Source organism: Triticum aestivum, chromosome 3A (genome assembly GCF_018294505.1).
Source record: "Triticum aestivum cultivar Chinese Spring chromosome 3A, IWGSC CS RefSeq v2.1, whole genome shotgun sequence".
Taxonomy (NCBI): domain Eukaryota; kingdom Viridiplantae; phylum Streptophyta; class Magnoliopsida; order Poales; family Poaceae; genus Triticum; species Triticum aestivum.
In genome coordinates this window covers 103,037,941-103,045,299 of record NC_057800.1, presented here as the reverse complement: position 1 = coordinate 103,045,299, position 7,359 = coordinate 103,037,941, and positions in this window count along the sequence as shown.

Here is a 7,359-nt window from a genome sequence, read left to right as displayed (position 1 = left end):
ACCGGAGCTTCCACCACCTGCACATAAAGGCGGTATGGTTATTACCTAGGACTACGATCCTCTATTTGCCACCGTTCTCGGTGACAACCAGAGTCTCAGGGGCTACTATCTACACAGGGCACACCTAAAAATGTGCGGTACTATCACAAAGGTATATCATTTTACGTACCTCAAAGCCCGTTAGTAGACTCATAAAGGCGTCATGCAACCCGCTTTCGGCGGACGAAATCCTTTCCATCACCGTGCCCATCAACGCACGGTGTTCTTCCGAGATGGTCGCTTGCTTCAGCAGATCCCTCAGTGTCGGGTGGTAGGTGCGACATATGCCAACGGGTGGCTTATCATTGTGGGAGCCAATAAGACGTCGCCGGTGCCTGGAAGCGGGATGAGGCGAAGACATGCACGCCGGTGAATCTTACCCAGCTTCGGGGCTCTCCGTGGAGATAACACCCTACTGCTGCTCTGCGGGGTCTCCGCATGATCACTAGATGAACAAGTAGCTACACGATGCTCCATGAGCTGTTTGGCGAGAGGAGGAAGAAGGGCACTGCTCGCTCTCTTCTCCTCCCTATGTGGTGTCTAAAACTAGCAGGGATCAACCCTTTGCATGGGTGTCCCGGGGTTTTTATATAGGCCTACCCCCCGGGGATACAATGATAATCCGGCTGGGCGTGGGGCCCAACCGTCTGTGTCTACACTCGCCGGCTTCTGCGCCGGCTGGTGGGTCCCGCCGGCTGCCGGCTCCTTGGTCGACAGGAAGGCCCCACTGTCCAGGGCCTTGTCGGCGGCTGGTTACTGTTGCTCAATCCTGGTGACAAGGGCTTCACCGAGGTGGGCGTGGCTACAGTGCCGCCATCCGGCGGGTGATCGCTGTAGCCTCACCGCGTCTTGTCTCCTTAATGGGGCGTCTCCTTCGAGGGAGGTGGCAAGCCGGCTGTGGGTAGCCGGCTCTGTCTTGGGCCGACTGGGGGAGGCCTGGCCGCCTTCGAGTGTCTCTCTGCCCAAAGGGGCCCACCACCCGTGGGCCGTGCTGGCAGCCCGTCGTGGATGACATCAGGGTCAACGTGGCAACAGTGTGCCGCCGGACGGGTCATGGCCACCTGTACGACGCACTATGCCAGGCGTGCTCCAGATTCGGGGTGGCAGGCTTTACTGTAGCCACGCCCCGTCACATCGATGTTATGTGGATGCAGACTTCGAGGGTACGATCTTGACCACTTTGTGGGAGCCGGCTTCTTGGAGTCGGCCTTCTCGTGGCCGGATTCTCGGAGCCGGCCCTCCCGCGACTTTCTTCATGAGGGCTAAAGTCGGGTTGCCTTCCGATAGCCGGCCTGGGAGACAACCGGCAAGGGGAAGGCGGCCCCATGTCTTGGATTCTTGAGGGCCGGATCGGCTCGTAATTTTTTCAGAAGGGCCAGGGGAGCCGGCTAGGCTACCCATGGTTATTTACTCCGACAGTAGTCCCCGAAGCTGATCGAGCTTCGAGGCTGACAAAAGGACGAAAAGCTCGGTCAGCTTCCTATCCTGAGGGGCCGGCTATGCTTGTGCGCGTCGTCTTCGGGAAGCCCCGTTTCTCGTTGGCGGGAACGCGGGTCGGCCTGCGAGCTGACCGCACGCCATACCGCGGGCCACGTGGCAAGGAGATCCTGCCAGTGCACGCGCGCGACGGCACATCGCCGCAGGCCCAGGCCCGCCACTCCTAGGCCTCGGCCCGAGCGCGAATCTTCTGCGGCCCACGCGGACCGCTTGCCTTCCCGCGGTAGTTTTATTACGCCATCAGGGCGCAATAATCGCGGGACGTGGGGGAGTGGTCGCAGTTGATCCCCACGTTCCCCCACGCCACGCCCCCTCGGCTCCGCCGCGCGGGTCTATAAGTAGGGGGAGGAGGGGGAGCGGCAGAGGCTCGCACGTTCTCCCTCGCTCCGCCCCTTCTCGCCTTCCTTCTTCTTCTTTCCGCCGCCGCAGCAACCCTTTGTCGCGCCGTTCCACCGTCGGACCTCTCAGGTCCTTTGGTCCCGCCGTAGTGGGGTCGTGCGCGCCTCCACCGTCGCATCGTATCGCTCCTCGCTACGTCGCTCCCATGGCGCTGTCGAGCTCGTGGGACGGCTCGAACGTCCACGAGGACCATGTTGAGTTCCTCCGCCGGACGCGGCGCCTGCCGGGCGAGAACTTCATGCGGGTTCGTCAAGCGCCGGCGAGGGAGATTTTGCCGGCACCGGAGGAGGGCGAGCGGGTGATCTTCCGCTCGCACTGCCTGCACGGCTTCGGCCTCCCGGCGAGCGAATTCCTTCGAGCCTTCCTTGAATTCTACCACATCCAGCCGCATCACCTCATGCCCAACGCGGTGATGCTGATGTCGGCTTTCGTCACCCTGTGCGAGGGCTTTCTTGGGGTTCTCCCCACGCTCGAGCTCTGGGGGGAATTCTTCCAGAGCAAGCTCGGCACCGTCGTCGCGGGCGTGCCCGCCCCCTGTGGAGCCTTCATTGCCATGAGGCGGGCGAACGAGAACAATCCGTTCCCGCCCATCCCGCTGATCCAGTCGGTGAAGCTCTGGCAGAAGTCCTACTTTCACATGAGGAACGTCGCACCGCAAGGCGACTATGTCAACCTGCCGGCTTACGTAGCCGGCCGGCCGGCTGGGAGGCAACCTTCGTGGAGCTACCGGGCCAGGTCGCTGTCTCAGGCCGGGAACGCAGCCGTCTCTCGGGTCCGGGTGAAAATCCAGTCGGAGGGCCTGACTGGAGCCGACTTGGTGGCCACCTTCGTGGAGCGCCGGGTACTTCCGCTCCAAGGCCGGCCTCACATGATTTGCCAGATGAGCGGCCGCTTTGACCCATGCCGGCTGAGCACCAGGGAGATGCCTCATGCAGAGGTGTCTTACATGGTGAACTACATCTCCAACTGCAAGCTCGCCGAGGACTGGCGATACGGCAAGGAGCCGTATTCTCGCGCCAACCCTCCGCCTGCCGTAAGTTTTTCTTCTTTTCTTCCTTTTTGTAGCCGGCCTCATGATAGCCGACCCTTGATCAGTTGGTTTGCCTTTAGCAGAACCCTCTTCTTCCGCCGACAGCCGGGGCCGCAGGGGTGGAGCGCCACCTCCCCGACCGCACGGTGGACGACGCCGACGATCCAGACCTGGGAGCGGATGCCATGGAAGACGCCATCGTGGGGGAAGGCGACGAGGCCGGAGGCGCGGGGCTCGGGGCCGGCTTCGAGGACTGGCCGGACGACGACGAGGTCGAAGCCGCCCCGCACCGCCAGCCGGCGCTTGATCATCAAGGCACGGGCCCGTCTGCCGCGCCGACTGCCCGTGGCGGTGCGCAGAAGCACCGGGCCGCGCCGACCTTCTTCGGCAGCCGGCCGAAGAAATCCAAGGCTTCTATGGCGGCGACCAAGCGGGATGAGGCGGTCGTGAAGGCGGCCCGCTTTCGCAAGGCGGTGAAACAGCCGCAGGCGATCTCGGCGTAAGTCGTCGAATGTCTTGCATATATTTTTTTGTTGTCTTTTTCGACCGAAGCTCTTCTAAACCTTTCTTTATTCGCCGGACAGGGCATCGCTTTCCCTTGAGCGGGGTCCTGGCGGCTCCGTAGTCGGGCTGACTGGAGGGTCTTCAGGCTCCCGTCGCGTGGATCCCCGCGCCGACCTTAGGGAGGCCACGGAGCGGAACGCACGGGAGGCGCGGGAGGAGCGGGAGGCGGCAGAACGAAGGACCGCCCAGGTGACGAAGGAGCAGGCCGACGCGGCGGCCAAGGCCCGGGCAGAGGCGGCAGCCGCGGAGACGGAGGTGGAGGCCTCGCACAACCAGCCTCCGCTGCTCGTCGTTCCCCTCTGCGCTGTGGCCCCCGACATTCCTGTGCCCCCGTCGGGGGAGGTCGACCAAGGCCCGCCGGCGATGGAGAGGAGGGAGGACCACGTGATCTTCGTGGAGGGGGCGCCGCAGACGGCGCCGAATGGAGTGGGCCAAAGCGGCCAATCAGCTGCGGCGCCAGAGCAGCCGTCCGGGGGCGAGCCGGAGGCAGGGGCCGGCCTCGAGGTGCAGCCGGCATTGCGTCGGCGCGCAGGGGGTGGCGCCTCCGCGCCGAAACCGCACCGAGCTGCGGGCGCTAGCCAGACGATGGAGGCCCTGGAGGCGGCCAGCGCCAGCACGTCCGAGTGGACTCCCAGCGGGGGAACGGGCGAGCTGAACGCGGCGGCCCAGGAGGTCCGGAACCGGCTTCAAGCTCAGGCCGCCTCGCTACAGCGGTACACCCAAGAGTTCCTCGCGACGCGGGCCGTCATCCGGGTGAGTCTTCTGGCCTTGGTGTCAGGACCCCGACTCAATGCCACATCGATCTAGCATGTAACACCTCATATCACTTTGCGGCCTCACGCACGGTATTCCCACGGGTGTCGCCTTACCTTTGCCCGGGACCGTTTGCGCCTTTTGGCACACGTATATGACAGTGTTGCTAGCATCCATATGATAAGGAGCCCGGGCTGACATGGCTAGTCGTAAACCCAAAGCGGCACAGACTTACAGGGACAGGCATTCATGACCCAGCATCGAACGTGTCGGTCATCAGCGAGTGAATCCAGGCTGTAGCACTGGGCTAGCAGGACTCCGGTGAACCGGGCTGTAGCGGGCTAACAGGACTCCGGTATTCACCGCGTGACATTTCCCCGAAGGGACAGACACAGGAACGAAGAAGGACACATGCCGGCCAGCCTAAGTGTTCCGGAGCAGTAGCAAGCTACCATGGCTCGGTGGAAACACTAGGAGACATTTCCCCGTAAGAGAGGCTACTAAAGATAAACAACTAGATGGTCAGATCCCACACATACCAAGCATTTCAATAGCATACACACAATATGCTCGATATATGCAAATACAACATGGCATCACAACATGACTCTATGACACAAGTACTTTATTCATTAGGCTCCGAGGAGCGAGATATTACAAACATGGGTCTCATGACCCAACACTCAGAGCATACAAGTCAAGCACAAGCGGAAACTATCATGTCTGAGTACAGACATCTATAAATGAAAAAGGCTGGGAAGCCTGACTATCTACCAAATCCTGCCGAGGCACAAGATCGTAGCTGAGGTAACAAGCTAAACGTCGAAGACCACGCGGAAATACTAGTGAGACTGAAGTCTCTCTACAAAAACATAAAATAGGCAAACGTGAGTACAAATGTACCCAGCAAGACTTACATCAGAACTAACTACATATGCATCATTATCAACAAAGGGATGGTGGGGTTTAACTGCAGCAAGCCAGCTTTGACTCGGTGGCTATCCTAAACTACGACTGCAATGTAACTCTTTTGAGGTGGCGCACACGAGTCCACATATTCACCATAGCAATACACCACTATGGATCCGCTCCCGTTCCCCTACGAGAACGCCATCCATAGCACTCACGCTTATCTTGCGTATTTTAGAGTATCCACTTTCACTTGTCTATGAACTGATATAAGCAACCCAGAAGTCCTTTTCCGCGGACACGGCTATTCGAATAGATTAGGTTAACCCTGCAGGGGTGTACTTCTTCATACATGTTTCCACCACTTAGCGTCTGCACACGACATGTGCTCGGCAGACTTCAAGCGAAAGCCGACGTGGGTGTAGACCACGACCTACCTAAACACTCAAGTCTCTAGTCCAGGTTTATCGCCTATTCGGGTTCCATCCATGAGGAGATCCGGCCGGAGTTTCGCTCACAGCCCCAAACGATGTGAACAGGGTTCCCGAGATACCAAACGGGCATCCGGTACACCGTGCCACATACCTACCGCATCACAGCCCACCCCTACGGTCAGCGCTGTCCACGGCCTCCAGTAAGCTACAAACACCAGAAACTACTTGCAACTCCTGGACAGAGAGCTAGGGTGAATAAGAAGTCGAGCGGGGTCATATTTCAGGGCCCAATGTATGGTAGTAACTGAATCATGGATCACAAACACAGAACTCAGTTCCTGAGGACGGCTACAATGAGACAACCCACCATGTACTCCTACATGGCCTCTCACCGCTACCTTTACCAAATCGTGTTCACACACTTAGCTCACACACAGTAGGACATGTTCACACGCCTCTGATTCATCCCCGATGAATCAGACCTGACTCAACTCTAAGCAGTAGCAGGCATGACAAACAAACATGAATGAGTAGGCACAACAGGGCTCAAACAACTCCTACTCATGCTAGTGGGTTTCATCTATTTACTGTGGCAATGACAGGTCATGCAGAGGATGAAGGGGTTCAGCTACCGCAGCAAGTAACAGATGAATCGGTGTTGTCCTAATGCATTAAAAGAGAGCAGGAGCGAGAGAGTAGGATTGTATCGGAATGAACAAGGGGGTTTTGCTTGCCTGGCACTTCTGAAGATAACATTGAGTCTTCATCAGTGTCAACGATCACATCATCGGTATCACGTCTATCGAGAGGGGACAAATACCGGCAACACAGAAGGAAACACAATCAATGCAATGCACAATATGATGCATGATCATGACATAGCAAAATGAATGTGTTTTGGGCTAATGCAACTAGCAATGGATTAAATGAAGTTGGTTTGAATACAAGATTCAAATTCAAACTCCATATGTGATTATTCAAATGCCATTCACTTCATTTGCCCTAAACAGTAGTGATAAGTTGTTCTAACATGCATGAAAATGGTACAGATGGATTCCTTGAATTTTTCTGATAATTTTTCATATATAATTTATTTAATTTGGAGTTACGGTTAATTTTCTATGATTTATTGAAGTTTAGGGCATTTTCTGGAATTTCAGAATTAAATTAAATCCAGAAAATACTTATTGCGTCAGCCCCACGTCACAGTGACGTCAGCAGGGTCAACTGGGCGCCTCCAGGTCAAACCTGACCTGTGGGACCCATATGTCAGTGTCACAGGAGTTAATCCCGGTCAAACCCATCGCTGACTGGGGTTTGACCAGGGGTGGGGCCTACTGTCAGTGGGTCAGTGGCTTAACTAAAAGTAGTTATTAACTTAACCAAAGTTAGCAGGGGCCGGGCCCACCTGTCATGGACCTAGGGGAGGTCAAACCCCTGGTCAGCCGAGGCTAACACGCCGGCGGCTCATCGCCGGTGAAGCCCGAGACGGCGGAGGGGGTCGGAATTCCTCCTCCGGCGACCAAATGGCCGGCGGAGGGCAGCTACGCGTAGCTGGGAGTCGCCCACATCCATTTGTGCAAACGGCAGGGGCTGAGGTGGCTCGAGCTCACCGGAACGGGGTCCGCGGCGGCGACCGGAGTTCGGGCCAGCACGGGCACGGGGCTACGCTTAGCGAGCGAGCGAGCTGAGAGGCTGGGCGGGCTCCTGGGAGATCCACGAGCTCGAGGTCGT